This window comes from Anomaloglossus baeobatrachus, chromosome 2 (genome assembly GCF_048569485.1).
Source record: "Anomaloglossus baeobatrachus isolate aAnoBae1 chromosome 2, aAnoBae1.hap1, whole genome shotgun sequence".
In the NCBI taxonomy this organism is placed as follows: Eukaryota; Metazoa; Chordata; class Amphibia; order Anura; family Aromobatidae; genus Anomaloglossus; species Anomaloglossus baeobatrachus.
In genome coordinates this window covers 536,383,107-536,401,813 of record NC_134354.1, presented here as the reverse complement: position 1 = coordinate 536,401,813, position 18,707 = coordinate 536,383,107, and the positions used below count along the sequence as shown (strand labels likewise).

General features: G+C 51.5%; 1 protein-coding gene across 1 annotated transcript in view; it reads right to left on the bottom strand.

Annotated features, from left to right (window-relative positions):
- The window catches only part of LOC142291809 (cohesin subunit SA-2-like), a 176,560-nt gene extending 175,251 nt beyond the window's left edge, over nt 1-1,309 (bottom strand). The window contains 1 exon segment of the mRNA XM_075336634.1: nt 758-1,309. The gene's annotated coding sequence lies outside the window, so the exon portion shown is untranslated.
- Between the last annotated feature and the right edge of the window lie 17,398 nt (nt 1,310-18,707).

The following is an 18,707-nucleotide window of genomic DNA, read 5'->3' as shown; positions in this document are numbered from 1 at the left end:
GGCACTTGAAGAAAAGTGGGCTGCATGGTCGAGTCACCAGAAGAAAGCCATTACTGCACAAATGCCACAATGTATCTCGCCTACAATACACCAAATAGCACAGAGACAAGCCTTCAAACTTCTGGAACAAGGTAATTTGGAGTGATGAGACCAAAATCAAACTTTTTGGCCACAACCATAAACGTTACACTTGGAGAGGTGTCAACAAGGCCTATGATGAAAGGAACACCATTCCTACTGTAAAGCACAGAGGTGGATCGCTGATGATGTGGGGATGTGTGAGCTACAAAGGCACCTGAAACTTTGTCAAATTTGAAGGAAAGATGAATGCAGCACGTTATCAGCCAGTACTGGAGGCAAACTTGCACTCATCAACCCAGAATCTGAGCATGGGACGTATTTGGACTTTCCAACATGACAACAGTCCAAAACACAAGGTCAAGTCGACCTGTCATTGGATACAACAGAACAAAGTGAAGGTTCTGGAGTGGCCATCTCAGTCTCCTGACCTCAATATCATTGAGCCACTCTGGGGAGAATTCAAGCGCACAGTTCATGTGACAAAGCCCAGGAATTTACAGGAACTGAGGCTTTTTACCAAGAAGAATAGGCAGCTTTGCAATCTGAGAAAATAAAGAGCCTCATCCATAACTACCACAAAAGACTTCAAGCTGTCATTGAAATTAAAGGAAGCAATACACAACATTAAAGGGGTGGTCCACCCATTTTTTTTTTTCCCCCAATGATTTTCACTTACCAATGTATGCATCTTCTCCATTGTCTTCTGTTTCCATTTCTGGCACTGAGCGGCGCTATCCTGCACGCTCAGTGCCGGTCACATGACCCCCTGGAGCTGTGGCCGCCGGCATCCTCTGACGTCCCGGCATTTCCGGGCTCTCAAACAAGACGGGTACGTCAGAGGAGGCTGGCACCACTCACACTGAGTGACAGGGCTGTGGGCGGTAACTACCGCACATCACAGCCCAGCATCGAGGGGAGGAGCCGGAGGACGTCAGTGTGGAGCCGGCGTCCTGCAGTGTGCAGTACAGGGGGGGAGGGTTCTTAAGCTGAATCCCCCCCTGCACGTAAGTATGTGATCACACTGTCCACCCGCCCACTCTGCTGCGATGTCAGGAGAGCGGCCGATGTCGGGCAGTGTGATCATCTGCTCCTCCCAGCAGCACAGCAGGACGCAGCAAGACACTGACAGGCATGTCACCGCTGTGCTCTGCCATCTGTCTTGCTGCATGGGAGCAACTGTCTGCACTCTGTCACCTGCACCACAAGTCACAGAGTGGAGACAGTTGGTGACAGAGCACCTCTGCCACTGGCAACCCCCCCCCCCCCCCCCCCCCCGTTCTTTCCCCACTCTCTTCGGATGTCTGTGTGATTTCTGTGTGATTTGAAGAGGCAGGGAGGAGGCTTTGTGTGGAGATCTGAGGGGGGTGTGTTAGATAAGCTATAGACACCTCCCTAGAGCCACAAAGAATTCTGGAACTTGTAGGAACTGAGCACAGGAAGTCAGAGGAGAGATTAACCCCATCAGAGCTGGAGCCAGCAATGAGCATGTGCTGTTAGTGCACAATAAAACCTAATTTTGCTGAAAAAACATAATAGATGTGTTGAGGGGCACATATTAGCAAGATTTATCAGAAAAAAAAAAAATCAGTTTTGGTAACTGGACAACTTCTTTAAGAACTGGGGTGTGTGAACTTTTGATCTAGATCATTTGGATGGTTTTGGTTGTTATAAAAAGTGAAAACACAGTAGTGGCAATAAAAGGCTTCACCCAACCACTAACCATGAGTGGGAAAAAAAAGTTTTTGTGTTATTCATATTTTCTGAAAAAAAAGACCAAGAAATGGTATGTTCACACACCAGGTTTTTGCTGTGCGGCACAATCCAGCGCTTTTCTGCAAAACCGGATGCGGCAACAGCTGTCGCCGCATCCTGTTTTTCCCCCATAGATTTGCAGTAGCGCCGGATTGTGCCGCATGGCCTTGTGTTGCGTCCATTATTTGCAGTATGCGGCATATTTAGCCGATGCGGCGGCCGGATAAAACATTGCATGCTGCGTTTTTTGCTGCGGCGAAAAAAAAACGCATTGTGTCGGATCCGGCGCAATGCGGCGTCATTTACCATGCAAGCCTATGGACACCGGGTGCGGCGTCCTGCGGCAAAAAAAACGCATCCTGCCGCCGGATGCATTTTTTTTGAACTGTGCATGCTCAGTATCAAACCGGATCCGGCAAAAAACGGACGGGCCGCATGGAAAAAACGTATGCAACGCATACGTTTTTTTCGCCACATCCGTTGCATAGGTTTTTGAGCCGGATTCGGCCAGACAGAAAAAAAACTGATGTGTGAAGTTAGCCAAAGCAAAAAATCTGACGGGGTATGTAAACTTTTAAGTACAAATTTTTGATGATATTCTAATTTATTGAAATGCACGTGTGTGTGTGTGTGTGTGTGTGTGTGTGTTACATACAATATATATATATATATATATATATATATATATATATATATATATATATATATATATATATATACAGTACATACCAAAAGTTTGGACACACCTTCTCATCTCTAGAACAACTGTTAAGAGGAGACTTTGTGCAGCAGGCCTTCACTGCTAAGGACAGGCAACAAGCAGAAGGGACTTGTTTGGGCTAAAGAACACAAGGAATGGACATTAGACCAGTGGAAATCAGTGCTTTGGTCTGATGAGGCCAAATTTGAGATCTTTAGATCCAACCACCGTGTCTTTGTAGAAAAGGTGAACGGATGGACTCTACATGGCTGGTTCACACCGTGAAGCATGGAGGAGGAGGTGTGATGGTGTGGGGGAGCTTTGCTGGTGACACTGTTGGGGATTTATTAAAACTTGAAGCAGCATGGCTTCCACAGCATCTTGCAGAGGCATGCTATTCCATCCGGTTTGCGTTTAGTTGGACCATCATTTATTTTTCAACAAGACAATGACCCCAAACACACCTCCAGGCTGTATAAGGGCTATTTGACTAAGAAGGAGAGTGATGGGGTGCTACACCAGATGACCTGGCCTCCACAGTCACCAGACCTGAACCCAATCAAGATGGTTTGGGGTGAGCTGGACCGCAGAGTGAAGGCAAAAGGGCCAACAAGTGCTAAGCACCTCTGGGAACTCCTTCAAGACTGTTTGAAAACCATTTCCGGTGACTACCTCTTGAAGCTCATCAAGAGAATGGCAAGAGTGTGCAAAGCAGTAATCAAAGCAAAAGGTGACTACTTTGAAGAACCTAGAATATAAGACATATTTTCAGTTGTTTCACACTTTTTTAAGTATTTCATTCCACATGTTTTCATTCATAGTTTTGATGTCTTCAATGTCAATCTACAATTTTTAGAGTCATAAACATAAAGAAAACCCTTTTGCAATGAGAAGGTGTGTCCAAACTTTTGGTCTGTGCTGTAATATATATATATATTATATATATTTAATATATAAAGCTCAGTGTATGTATGTATGTATGTGTGTGTATGTCTGCTAAAGGAATCCACACCGTCGCATTTCCAATCACGAAATTTTGCACAGACACCTCATGTGACTCAGGGAACGTCATAGACTATGTTTTGATGGGAAAATTTAACCCCCGCGCTTTACAGTTACTCGCCAAAATCCTGCCTTCATTAAACTGAATGGAGGTGGGAGCTACAGACTATTAATAGCAACTCTCAGTGATTGCTATAGGAACAAAGTAAACTGTTAGTATAAGAAGCTTATGTGTGAGGTAATATGAAAGAGACAGCCCTGGAAAGAGACAGACCGGGAAAGAGACAGACCGGGAATGAGACAGACCGGGAATGAGACAGACCGGGAATGAGACAGACGGGCAAAGAGACAGACGGGCAAAGAGACAGACGGGCAAAGAGACAGACGGGCAAAGAGACAGACGGGCAAAGAGACAGACGGGCAAAGAGACAGACGGGCAAAGAGACAGACGGGCAAAGAGACAGACAAAGACAGACGGGGAAAGAGAGAGACAGACAGACAAACATATAGAGACAGACACAGAGATGGAGACAGATAGACTGATACATATACAGACAGAGACACAGACACAGACAGACAGAGACATAGACACAATCAGACAAAGAAAGACACAGACAGAGAGACAGACAGACAAAGACTGGGAGAGAGACATAGAGGCAGTTACTATCCCTGGCAACGCCCGGGTACTACAGCTAGTATATGTATAGATAGATAGATAGTAAAAAAAAATGTCCATAAAAACCTGATAAGTTAGTTAGCCCGTACAGTAAACACTATAAAGAAAAATGATATCCAAGTGCCAGAATTACCAGTTTTCAGATAACAATTCTCCCTGGAGAAAAAAAAAAAAGCCCCAAACAGTAATCAAGATGCTGCATGTCCTCAAGGTGGTCCCAATACACACTGCAGCTCGAGATGCGAAAAACAGGAGATCAGATAGGTACAAAACGAAAAATAAGACGGTACAAGATGAAAAATAAGACGGGGAAGCACAAGACAGGATTTTAATTTAGAAAATAACCTGTAGAAGTTTGGTACCGGTGTAATGGCAGCGGTGTAATGGTACCAGTGTAATGGCAGCGGTGTAATGGTGCCAGTGTAATGGTGCCGGTGTAATGGTGCCGGTGTAATGGTGCCGGTGTAATGGTGCCGGTGTAATGGTGCCGGTGTAATGGTACCGGTGTAATGGCAGCGGTGTAATGATGCCGGTGTAATGGTGCCGGTGTAATGGTGCCAGTGTAATGGTACCGGTGTAATGGTACCGGTGTAATGGTGCCGGCGTAATGGTGCCGGCGTAATGGTGCCGGCGTAATGGTGCCGGCGTAATGGTACCAGTGTAATGGTGCCGGTGTAATGGTGCCGGTGTAATGGTGCCGGTGTAATGGTGCCGGTGTAATGGTACCGGTGTAATGGTACCGGTGTAATGGTGCCAGTGTAATGGCAGCGGTGTAATGGTACCGGTGTAATGGTGCCGGTGTAATGGTACCAGTGTAATGGCAACGGTGTAATGGTGCCGGTGTAATGGTGCCAGTGTAATGGTACCGGTGTAATGGTGCCGGTGTAATGGTGCCGGTGTAATGGTACCAGTGTAATGGCAACGGTGTAATGGTGCCGGTGTAATGGTGCCAGTGTAATGGTACCGGTGTAATGGTACCGGTGTAATGGTGCCGGTGTAATGGTGCCGGTGTAATGGTGCCGGTGTAATGGTGCCAGTGTAATGGCAGCGGTGTAATGGTGCCAGTGTAATGGCAGCGGTGTAATGGTGCCGGTGTAATGGTGCCGGTGTAATGGTGCCGGTGTAATGGCAGCGGTGTAATGGTACCGGTGTAATGGTACCGGTGTAATGGTGCCGGTGTAATGGTGCCAGTGTAATGGCAGCGGTGTAATGGTGCCGGTGTAATGGTGCCGGTGTAATGGTGCCGGTGTAATGGTGCCAGTGTAATGGCAGCGGTGTAATGGTACCGGTGTAATGGTGCCGGTGTAATGGTACCGGTGTAATGGTGCCGGTGTAATGGTACCGGTGTAATGGTGCCGGTGTAATGGTGCCGGTGTAATGGTGCCAGTGTAATGGCAGCGGTGTAATGGTACCGGTGTAATGGTGCCAGTGTAATGGTACCGGTGTAATGGTGCCAGTGTAATGGCAGCGGTGTAATGGTGCCGGTGTAATGGTGCCAGTGTAATGGCAGCGGTGTAATGGTACCGGTGAAATGGTGCCAGTGTAATGGCAGCGGTGTAATGGTACCGGTGTAATGGTACCGGTGTAATGGTGCCAGTGTAATGGCAGCGGTGTAATGGTACCGGTGTAATGGTACCAGTGTAATGGCAGCGGTGTAATGGTGCCGGTGTAATGGCGCCGGTGTAATGGCAGCGGTGTAATGGTAGCGGTGTAATGGTGCCGGTGCAATGGTGCCAGTGTAATGGTGCCAGTGTAATGGTACCGGTGTAATGGTGCCAGTGTAATGGCAGCGGTGTAATGGTGCCAGTGTAATGGTGCCAGTGTAATGGCAGCGGTGTAATGGTAGCGGTGTAATGGTGCCGGTGTAATGGCAGCAGTGTAATGGTGCTGGTGTAATGGTGACAGTGTAATGGTGACAGTGTAATGGTACCGGTGTAATGGCAGCGGTGTAATGGCAGCGGTGTAATTGTGCCAGTGTAATGGTACCGGTGTAATGGTGCCGGTGTAATGGTGCCGGTGTAATGGTGCCAGTGTAATGGTGCCAGTGTAATGGTGCCGGTGTAATGGTGCCGGTGTAATGGTACTGGTGTAATGGTGCCGGTGTAATGGTGTCGGTGTAATGGTACCGGTGTAATGGTGCCAGTGTAATGGTGCCGGCGTAATGGTACCGGTGTAATGGTGCCGGTGTAATGGTACCGGTGTAATGGTACCAGTGTAATGGTACCGGTGTAATGGTGCCGGTGTAATGGTACCGGTGTAATGGTGCCAGTGTAATGGTACCGGTGTAATGGCGCCAGTGACATGGTACTGGTCAATATGTGGCCACGTTTACTACACACTGAACACTGAGAAAACAGAACTCACAAAACAATGGCGGAGCTGGGGGGGTGGGTCCCTTTGTTTAGTACAATGGATGTTAAAGTGACAGGTGTCAAACTAGAACTTGTCCTAAAACCACACTCATATGACTGTGTCACTGAAGAAAGGGGAGGAACAATAACAAAGCACAGACATGGAAAGTGGTCCGGTCAGAAAAGGGTTAAACTTTGCCATGCAAATATTTAGCTGAATTGCCAGCCCACAGCTGTGGTGATGGAGGTCTGGGTGCCCACAATGGGCCCAGGAGGTGAGCAGAGCCCTGATGTACCCTGCGGGACCCCTCTGTATGTGAGAAGACCCCTCTGCAGACCCCTGGACACTGGCGATTGCCGGCGAACACTGCAGACAGAGACAAACATGGCGCCGCTATACATACACGGGCAGTCGGTACCGTGCAGCTGCCTCCTTCCCACGGTGCGGTGTTATGGTCCCAGGCTCCTCCTCTGGCCCCGGTACCTGCCCCGGTACCTCCTCCGCCCCCGGAGCCTCCCGTGTGACGGGCTGTGATTGGTGCTGCCCGCCCCTCATTCTTCCTGCTTCCTCCTCCACCATGGACCAGATCACAGCTGTACTGTCTGCACCGAGGAGGGCGGGACGGCTGCAAGGCTGTGCGACATGGGGCAGTACCCAGCTGGGCCTAAGAGCACAACACAGGGGCAGTACACAGCTGGGCCAGGAGCACGACACAGGGGCAGTACACAGCTGGGCCAGGAGCACGGCACAGGGGCAGTACACAGCTGGGCCTAAGAGCACGACACAGGGGCAGTACACAGCTGGGCCTAAGAGCACGACACAGGGGCAGTACACAGCTGGGCCTAAGAGCACAACACAGGGGCAGTACACAGCTGGGCCTAAGAGCACGACACAGGGGCAGTACACAGCTGGGCCTAAGAGCACAACACAGGGGCAGTATACAGCTGGGCCTAAGAGCACAACACAGGGGCAGTACACAGCTGGGCCTAAGAGCACGACACAGGGGCAGTACACAGCTGGGCCTAAGAGCACGACACAGGGGCAGTACACAGCTGGGCCTAAGAACACAACACAGGGGCAGTACACAGCTGGGCCTAAGAGCACAACACAGGGGCAGTACACAGCTGGGCCAGGAGCACGACACAGGGGCAGTACACAGCTGAGCCTAAGAGCACAACACAGGGGCAGTACACAGCTGGCAAGGAGCACAACACAGGGGGCAGTACACAGCTGGGCAAGGAGCATGACAGGGGGCAGTACACAGCTGAGCCTAAGAGCACAACACAGGGGCAGTACACAGCTGGGCCAGGAGCACGACACGGGCTAGTACACAGCTGGGCCTAAGAGCACAACACAGGGGAAATAGCTGGGCCAGGAGCACGACACAGGGGCAGTACACAGCTGGGCCTAAGAACACAACACAGGGGCAGTACACAGCTGGGCCTAAGAGCACAACACAGGGGCAGTACACAGCTGGGCCTAAGAGCACAACACAGGGGAAATAGCTGGGCCTAAGAGCACGACACAGGGGCAGTACACAGCTGGGCCTAAGAACACAACACAGGGGCAGTACACAGCTGGGCCTAAGAGCACAACACAGGGGCAGTACACAGCTGGGCCAGGAGCACGACACAGGGGCAGTACACAGCTGAGCCTAAGAGCACAACACAGGGGCAGTACACAGCTGGCAAGGAGCACAACACAGGGGGCAGTACACAGCTGGGCAAGGAGCATGACAGGGGGCAGTACACAGCTGAGCCTAAGAGCACAACTCAGGGGAAATACACAGCTGGGCCAGGAGCACGACACGGGCTAGTACACAGCTGGGCCTAAGAGCACAACACAGGGGAAATAGCTGGGCCAGGAGCACGACACAGGGGTTAGTATACAGCTGGGCCTAAGAGCACAACACAGGGCAGTACACAGCTGGGCAAGGAGCACAACACGGGCAGCACACAGCTGGGCCTAAGAGCACAACACAGGGGCAGTACACAGCTGGGCCTAAGAGCACAACACAGGGGCAGTACACAGCTGGGCCTAAGAGCACAACACAGGGGCAGTACACAGCTGGGCCTAAGAGCACAACACAGGGGCAGTACACAGCTGGGCCTAAGAGCACAACACGGGCAGTACACAGCTGAGCCTAAGAGCACAACACAGGGGCAGTACACAGCTGGGCCTAAGAGCACAACACAGAGGCAGTACACAGCTGGGCCTAAGAGCACAACACAGGGGCAGTACACAGCTGGGCCAGGAGCACAACACAGGGGCAGTACACAGCTGGGCCTAAGAGCACAACACGGGCACTACACAGCTGGGCCTAAGAGCACAACACAGGGGCAGTACACAGCTGGGCCTAAGAGCACAACACAGGGGCAGTACAAAGCTGGGCCTAAGAGCACAACACAGGGGCAGTACACAGCTGGGCCTAAGAGCACAACACAGGGGCAGTACACAGCTGGGCCAGGAGCACGACACAGGGGCAGTACACAGCTGGGCCAGGAGCACGACACAGGGGCAGTACACAGCTGAGCCTAAGAGCACAACACAGGGGCAGTACACAGCTGGGCAAGGAGCACGACACGGGGCAGTACACAGCTGGGCCTAAGAGCACAACACGGGCAGCACACAGCTGGGCCTAAGAGCATAACACAGGGGCAGTACACAGCTGGGCCTAAGAGCACAACACAGGGGCAGTACACAGCTGGGCCTAAGAGCACAACACAGGGGCAGTACACAGCTGGGCCTAAGAGCACAACACAGGGGCAGTACACAGCTGGGCCAGGAGCACGACACAGGGGCAGTACACAGCTGAGCCTAAGGGCACAACACAGGGCAGTACACAGCTGGGAAAGGAGCACGACACAGGGGGCAGTACACAGCTGGGCCTAAGAGCACAACACAGAGGCAGTACACAGCTGAGCCTAAGAGCACAACACAGGGGCAGTACACAGCTGAGCCTAAGAGCACAACACAGGGGCAGTACACAGCTGGGCCTAAGAGCACAACACAGGGGCAATACACAGCTGGGCAAGGAGCACGACACAGGGGGCAGTACACAGCTGGGCCTAAGAGCACAACACAGGGGCAGTACACAGCTGGGCCTAAGAGCACAACACAGGGGCAGTACACAGCTGGGCCTAAGAGCACAACACAGGGGCAATACACAGCTGGGCATGGAGCACGACACAGGGGGCAGTACACAGCTGGGCCTAAGAGCACAACACAGGGGCAGTAAACAGCTGAGCCTAAGAGCACAACTCAGGGGAAATACACAGCTGGGCCAGGAGCACGACACGGGCTAGTACACAGCTGGGCCTAAGAGCACAACACAGGGGAAATACACAGCTGGGCAAGGAGCACGACACAGGGGGCAGTACACAGCTGGGCCTAAGAGCACAACACAGGGGCAGTACACAGCTGGGCCTAAGAGCACAACACAGGGGCAATACACAGCTGGGCATGGAGCACGACACAGGGGGCAGTACACAGCTGGGCCTAAGAGCACAACACAGGGGCAGTAAACAGCTGAGCCTAAGAGCACAACTCAGGGGAAATACACAGCTGGGCCAGGAGCACGACACGGGCTAGTACACAGCTGGGCCTAAGAGCACAACACAGGGGAAATACACAGCTAGGCCAGGAGCACGACACAGGGGTTAGTATACAGCTGGGCCTAAGAGCACAACACGGGGCAGTACACAGCTGGGCCTAGGAGCACGACACGGGGCAGTACACAGCTGGGCAAGGAGCACGACACGGGGCAGTACACAGCTGGGCCTAGGAGCACGACACGGGGCAGTACACAGCTGGGCCTAGGAGCACGACACAGGGGGCAGTACACACCTGGGCCTAAGAGCACAACACAGGGGGCAGTACACAGCTGGGCCTAAGAGCACAACACAGGGGGCAGTACACAGCTGGGCCAGGAGCACGACACGGGGCAGTGCACAGCTGGGCCTAAGAGCACAACACAGGGGCAGTACACAGCTGGGCCAGGAGCACGACACAGGGGCAGTACACAGCTGAGCCTAAGGGCACAACACAGGGCAGTACACAGCTGGGAAAGGAGCACGACACAGGGGGCAGTACACAGCTGGGCCTAAGAGCACAACACAGAGGCAGTACACAGCTGAGCCTAAGAGCACAACACAGGGGCAGTACACAGCTGAGCCTAAGAGCACAACACAGGGGCAGTACACAGCTGGGCCTAAGAGCACAACACAGGGGCAATACACAGCTGGGCAAGGAGCACGACACAGGGGGCAGTACACAGCTGGGCCTAAGAGCACAACACAGGGGCAGTACACAGCTGGGCCTAAGAGCACAACACAGGGGCAGTACACAGCTGGGCCTAAGAGCACAACACAGGGGCAATACACAGCTGGGCATGGAGCACGACACAGGGGGCAGTACACAGCTGGGCCTAAGAGCACAACACAGGGGCAGTAAACAGCTGAGCCTAAGAGCACAACTCAGGGGAAATACACAGCTGGGCCAGGAGCACGACACGGGCTAGTACACAGCTGGGCCTAAGAGCACAACACAGGGGAAATACACAGCTGGGCAAGGAGCACGACACAGGGGGCAGTACACAGCTGGGCCTAAGAGCACAACACAGGGGCAGTACACAGCTGGGCCTAAGAGCACAACACAGGGGCAATACACAGCTGGGCATGGAGCACGACACAGGGGGCAGTACACAGCTGGGCCTAAGAGCACAACACAGGGGCAGTAAACAGCTGAGCCTAAGAGCACAACTCAGGGGAAATACACAGCTGGGCCAGGAGCACGACACGGGCTAGTACACAGCTGGGCCTAAGAGCACAACACAGGGGAAATACACAGCTAGGCCAGGAGCACGACACAGGGGTTAGTATACAGCTGGGCCTAAGAGCACAACACGGGGCAGTACACAGCTGGGCCTAGGAGCACGACACGGGGCAGTACACAGCTGGGCAAGGAGCACGACACGGGGCAGTACACAGCTGGGCCTAGGAGCACGACACGGGGCAGTACACAGCTGGGCCTAGGAGCACGACACAGGGGGCAGTACACACCTGGGCCTAAGAGCACAACACAGGGGGCAGTACACAGCTGGGCCTAAGAGCACAACACAGGGGGCAGTACACAGCTGGGCCAGGAGCACGACACGGGGCAGTGCACAGCTGGGCCTAGGAGCACGACACAGGGGCAGTATACAGCTGGGCCTAGGCCTTCCATGGAAAATACAGAAAGTGCCATCCACACTGTGCCCACTAGTGCCAACCACACTACCCTGTAGAGCAGTGCCAGTCCTATTGCCCTCTGACAGTGCCAATCACATTGCCCTCTAGAGCAGTACCAGTCAGAAAAAGACTCACTAGAAATATCAAAAAACTGACCCGCACATCCAACAAATGTGAACAGGTGCTAACTGAAAAAACATAGTAACTATAAATGCATACAGTCGCACACTGAAAAAGCCAAAAATGTACAAGGGAAAATATGGCACTGCATTACTGCAAAAGAGAGATATTTAGTTTATGTATTGGCCAATGCATGTAAGCCCGGAAACCAACGAGAAGGTATATCTCTGTAATCCGGGAATCTAACTTAAATGCTACTATCTAGGTTAAAAACATCCGTATCTGGGCAAAATATACGTATCTGGGCTTTCTCTAGTCCCTTCCACGACAGCATAGGAGGTTGTCTCTCCACGCCCTAATTGGGACAGGAAGTACAAGAGGTTTAAAAGGACCCTCCCACCTCCCATAGCCAGTGTCTTTCCTGTCCCCATGGGGCGTGGAGAGGTTTTCTTTTTCTCCTATGCTGTGGTGGCCGGCGAACTACATTATACATTTTTTTTTTTTTTTTTCCCCTCTTACCTTAAGACGGACAGTATCGGTCGGGCCTTCGCCGCTCCTCCCTTGCTGTTCCCTCACGCTGTGGGGGACCGCTGCTCCAGCCTTCCGGAACTCCTCTGGGGTGATGCAGGCTGTGGAGCTCCCCGGCCGGCGTCCTCCCTGAGCCACCGGCCGCTTCCTGCATGCACGCTGCTGGAGCGATCCGGAAGTGCTACCGTGGGCGGGACTTCCGGTCTAGCGAACTTCCGGTTTGAGCACTTCCGGTCGCGGAGGCAGCGTGGAGGACACGCCGACACTGACTCGGCCTGTCCGGGACCGGATGCAGGAGGCGGGGAACGTTAGCTGTCACTGGGGGAGCAGGCCCTTCTGCATAAGGGCTGCCGTGAAGACGTCAGATTCATGGTAAGAGATTCGGCCGTGCTCCCTGTCATGTCTTCCCCTGCAGCTGCATCTGCAGAGCCCAGTGTGCCCCCTACCACAGTAAGTACGGAGGGGGATGGTCCCTCAGGCATAGGTCTCAGGCGGATATTTTATGGCTTTCTGGTCTGTGTTTTCCAGGAGGACAAGGCCACAAGTCCACAAGAAACTTGACAAAAATGAAAAGTCAGAGAAGTCTGAGAAGTCCGATAAACCGGATAGACCTGACAGATATGAAAAGATTAAAAAATGTCCAGTCTGTATAAGGAAGCTCCCTGCAGTCTGGGATAAGAAGCTTTGCCAACAGTGTACGGACCAGATTGTTAGGGCCGAACAACCGTCCCTGGTAGACGAGTTGCGGTCCATGATGAAACAGGAGATTCAGGCCTCACTAGCCTCCCTCCCTGCTCCTGGCCCCTCTTCTCCAAAGAAAAGGAAACTCCAGTCAGCCCCGTCTGATCATGAGGACGCTGATTCCGCCTCAGAGGGTCCTGATGAAGGATTTCCCTCTGGGAGGTCTGACCAGTCCTTTCTTTTTCCCTCAGAAGATTTGTGGGATCTTATTGGGGCGGTTCGGAGTACTATGGGGTTAGAGGAAGTACAGTCACTTCCCTCTATCCAGGATGAAATGTTTGCTGGCCTGAAAACAGTCAAACAATTAGGGTTTCCGGTTCATGCCAATATTCTGGATATTGTCTCTCAGGAATGGGAATTTCCTGAGAGGCGGGTACGGAGTGACCCTAGATGCCGGTTTCCTCTAGAACCTTCTGGATTACATTGGGAGGTCCCAAAAGTAGATGTACAGGTGGCTAGGGTAGCTAAACAAACGGCGCTTCCCTTTGAAGATACTTCCCAACTTAAGGATCAGATGGATAGGAAGGTAGAAGGCCTAATGAAGCGATCCTGGGAGGCATCGTCTTCTTCCATTCAGGCTAACATTGCCTCCACTTGTGTATCCAGGTTCCTACTTAGGTGGTTAGACCAGTTGGAGGCTCATATTTCCCAAGGTACCCCTCGGGAGGAGTTGCTGGAATCCCTTCCCTTACTTAGGAAGGCTACCAGTTTTTTGGCAGATACCTCGGTGGAATCAGTCCGCCTGGCGGCCAGGACCTCGGTTCTATCTAACTCTGCCAGACGTGCCCTCTGGCTTAAGGCCTGGAGTGGAGACTCCACCTCCAAAATGAGGCTTTGCTCCCTTCCGTTTAAAGGGGATTTGGTGTTTGGGCCTGCCCTGGATGATATTCTGGACAAGGCGACTGATCGTAAGGCCTTACCTGATCCTAGACCCACCAGGAAGCGGTCCTTTCGTCCCTCACTGCCTCCGGCCTCCCAACCCAGGGGAAAAGGGAAGGCGGGCCGGTGGAGCTATCCTAAAGGTAGAGGGAGAAACATCCTCATCCCTCCACATCAACAACGTCCTCAGCAGGACAAACAGTGACTCGGCTCGGGTGGGGGGACGACTCTCGGCGTTTCTTCCCCAGTGGCGGTCCATAACCTCCTGCCAATGGGTTCTGAAGATCGTCTCAGAGGGTCTCCTAATAGAATTAATCTCTCCCCTCTTCCGGGTCTCCGAGTCACAGCTCTGGCGTCGCAGGTTTCACAGGCTCTGTTGTACGCAAAGATTCTAGAGCTAATGCACTCGGGGGTCGTTTCCCCAGTCCCGAGTCAGGAAGAAGGGATAGGACACTACTCCCGCCTCTTCCTTGTCAAGAAGCCGTCTGGCGACGTCCGGATAATAATCAATTTAAAGCGTCTCAACCGACAGGTCAGGTACCGGCGGTTCAAGATGGAGTCAGTAAAATCGGCTATCCCCCTGATAGGTCTACACCACCAGATGGCCTCTATAGACTTGAAGGACGCCTACTTCCATGTGCCCGTCCATCCGGGTCACAGGCAATACCTCAGGTTTGCGGTTCTACACGGGGAGGAAGTGCTTCATTTCCAATTCAATGTACTTCCCTTCGGGATCTCCTCGGCTCCAAGGATCTTTTCAAAGATCATGGCAGAGGTGGTCGCCTTCATACGATTGCAGGGTATCTGTCTGGTTCCATATTTGGACGACTTTCTTCTCATGGCTCCCTCTGCTCCGACCCTCCGGAGCCATGTGGAAAAGTCTTTAGGAATCCTTCGGTCCTTGGAATGGATTCCCAATCTCAAAAAATCACAGTTAAACCCCTCCTCCACTCGGCAGTTTCTAGGAGTGCTGCTGGACTCCGACCGACAGGCGTCTTTTCTCCCGGAGGGCCACAGGGTTGCTCTGTTAGCCAAAATATCAAAGCTTCGCAGTCAGGCTCGCCCGACGCTTCGAGCGGCTATGTCGGCTCTGGGTTCTATGACATCCTGCATTCCCTCAGTCAGGTGGGCTCAGGCCCATTCTCGGTGTCTCCAAGATCATATCCTGGCGCATTGGGACAGACTCCCGTCATCCCTAAACAGACGGTTTCGCCTCTCGGGGTCCGTCTCCTCATCCCTTTTCTGGTGGCTGCGGCCCAACAACCTGCAGGTGGGGGTTGCCTGGACTCAGGCACCCCTGGTTACACTGACCACAGATGCCAGCCTGCGGGGATGGGGTGCTATGGTGGCAAACTCCCCATTTCAGGGGGTCTGGAGTCCTTATGTCAGCTCCCAATCCTCCAACTACCGGGAGCTCAGGGCAGTCAGGGAAGCCCTCCTTGCGGCTCAGGATCTCGTCCGGGACTCTCACGTCCTGGTATACTCAGACAATGTCACGACAGTGGCACATCTCCGCCATCAGGGCAGTACACGATCAGGCGCCCTGAAGTCGGTGTCCTCCCGGATCTTTCAATGGGCGGAACAATCCCTGCTATCCCATTCTGCAGTCCATCTAAAGGGCTCACTAAATCTTCAGGCAGATTTCCTGAGTCGTTGGGATGTTCATCCGGGGGAATGGAGTCTGGATCAGGCGGTGTTCTGCTCTCTGGTGGCAAGGTGGGGTGCTCCAGAAGTGGACCTCTTTGCTTCAGCAGGAAATCGCAAGGTCGCAACATATTTCTCCCTGAACCCTCGGGACAAGGCGTTGGGGGTGGACGCCTTCTGCCACGATTGGTCCTTTTGCCTCGCCTATGCTTTCCCCCCTCTTCCTCTTCTCGCACGGACCCTGAGGAAGATCAGAGACGATGGGGTCACAACTATCCTGGTAGCCCCGCTGTGGCCTCGGAGGAGTTGGTACAGCCTGATCATGACTCTCGGGATAGACGGTCCGGTCCTCTTGGGTTCAGACCCCAGTTTACTATCCCAGGGTCCGATTTTCCATCCGGATCCCCAGAAACTCAAATTGGCTGCTTGGCTTCTGAGGCCCGGGCACTAAAGGCCCAAGGACTATCTGACAAAGTTGTGGCTACCCTACAGAAGAACCGTAAACCAGTGACTAATAGTATTTACAACAAAATCTGGAAGAGATTTTCCTCCTGGTGTGGTTCTCGGCCTCCTGACCCACTCCGGCCTAATGTTGCGCAGATTCTAGACTTCCTCCAGAGTCGATTGGACTTAGGCCTTCGGCCTAGCACCCTGAAGGTTCAGGTATCAGCACTCAGTGAAGTCTTTGACACGGCTCTGGCAGATCATCGCTGGATCCGCCGGTTCTTTGTGTCCGCTAGTAGGCTCTGTCCACGTCAGAGGGTCCTGACGCCTTGCTGGGATCTCAATGTGGTCCTTACCGGACTTTCTCAGTCACCCTTTGAGCCACTGTCCTCCTGTAACATTCGTTCTCTTTCTCACAAGACTGCCTTTCTTGTGGCTATTACGTCTGCTCGTAGAGTCGGGGAACTTCAGGCTTTGTCTATTCGGGAGCCTTACCTGACCGTCAGAGATGACAGCATTGTTTTTCAGCTGGATCCTTTCTTCCTTCCCAAGGTGGTTTCGGATTTTCACCGTTCTCAGTCCATCATCCTACCTTCCTTCTGTCAGCATCCTCGGACTCCGGGTGAGGAAGTGTTTCATTCTTTGGACGTTCGTCGGACAGTGTTGCACTACCTGGAGGTTACTGCTTCTTGGCGTCTTGATCATAACCTATTTATCCAGCCCTTTGGTCGCAATAAGGGCAGGAAGGTGGCTAAGAGTACCGTCGCCAACTACGTGGTCTTCCCTCCATACTTTCACGAAGCATTATCGTTTGGATCTGGATTCCAACAGGGATTTGGCTTTTGGCAGGAAGGTCCTGCAGGCTGTGGCCCCCCCCTAGGTATCAATTCTTTGGTATTCCTCCTATGCTGTCGTGGAAGGGACTAGAGAAATAAGAATTATTCTTACCGTTAATTCGGTTTCTAGGACCTTCCACGACAGCAGGTAATTCCCTCCCCTTTTGTATTCATATATTCCTGGATATGTTGTACTTCTCATATGCTATGGGTTCTTTGTAAGACACTGGCTATGGGAGGTGGGAGCGTCCTTTTAAACCTCTTGTACTTCCTGTCCCAATTAGGGCGTAGAGAGACAACCTCCTATGCTGTCGTGGAAGGTCCTAGAAACCGAATTAACGGTAAGAATAATTCTTATTTTTCAGTGTGCGACTGTATGCATTTATAGTTACTATGTTTTTCAGTTAGCACCTGTTCAGATTTGTTGGATGTGCGGGTCAGTTTTTTGATATTTCTAGTGAGTCTCTTTCTGACTGAGCACTCCGCCCTAAGACCTGGCTGTTCATAACCATTATAGCAGGAGCCTAGCTCCCCATACATGGAGGTTTGTAGTCCAAATAGTGGCATTTTGCCCAGATACGGATGTTTTTAACCTAGATAGTTAAGTTAGGTTCCCGGATTACAGAGTTATACCTTGCCGTTGGTTTCCGGGCTTACATGCATTGGCCAATACATAATCTAAATATCTCAGTAATGCAGTGCCCTATTTTCCCTTGTACATTTTTGGCTTTTTCAGGGTGCAGCTGTATGCATTTATAGTAAATAGAGTCGGGCATCTGTATGATAAGTCATTTACAGTGTTAGAATTTTTCATTGTTTTCGATGTGAAGTTGTTGGAAAGTTGTTTGGTAAGAGATCTAAATCCCATCAGAAATTGATATTCATAATTTTATTGTTTTACTTTGTGGCATAGTCTTCCAGAATGACAGCCATTAGAGACCATTACTAATGTTCCAGGCTTCCCTCAGTGGTCAGTATTATTCTATAGTTTGGCCTACTTTCCTCACAGATATTACATCCGATCAATCTCAGCCTGGGAAGCAGCCTGCCAAAGCAGGAGCACTCATAGCAGCCAAGGTGTATTTTCTTAATCTCCTTTTCATGTGTTTGTTTTTATGTGAATTTAATCTTACACTAATATGGAGAAAGCTGTCAATCAAGTTAAGCCCAACAGGAGTGCTCCAGAAGGAAGCCCGTCTACCGGACACAACTCCCCCTTGTTCTTTTTCTTGTTCTAGGTTGCTGGTTTGTGCACCAAATGTCTTTTTCCGGTGGATTCTGTTACAAAAAAAAAACAACTCATAAATAATCGCTACCTAAATACTCAAAAGACTGAACATATGCATTTTTATGTAAAAATGACTTGCATCTCTTAACCCCTTCATGACCGGCCGATTTTTCGCTTTCCGTTTTTGTTTTTTTTTTTCGCCATTCTTCTTCCAAGAGACGTAACTTTTTTATTTTTCAGTCAATATGGTCATGTGAGGGCTCATTTTTTTGCAGAACGAGCTGTACTTTTAAATGAAATCATAAGTTTTACCATATAGTGTACTGGAAAACGGCAAAAAAAATTCCAAATGCTGAAAAATTGCAAAAAAAAGTGCGATAGCACTATTGTTTTTGATATATTTTATTCACTGTGTTCACTATATGGTAAAACTGATGTGTGGGTGTGATGTTTCAGGTCAGTGCATGTTCGTAGGCACCAAACATGTCTAGGTTTA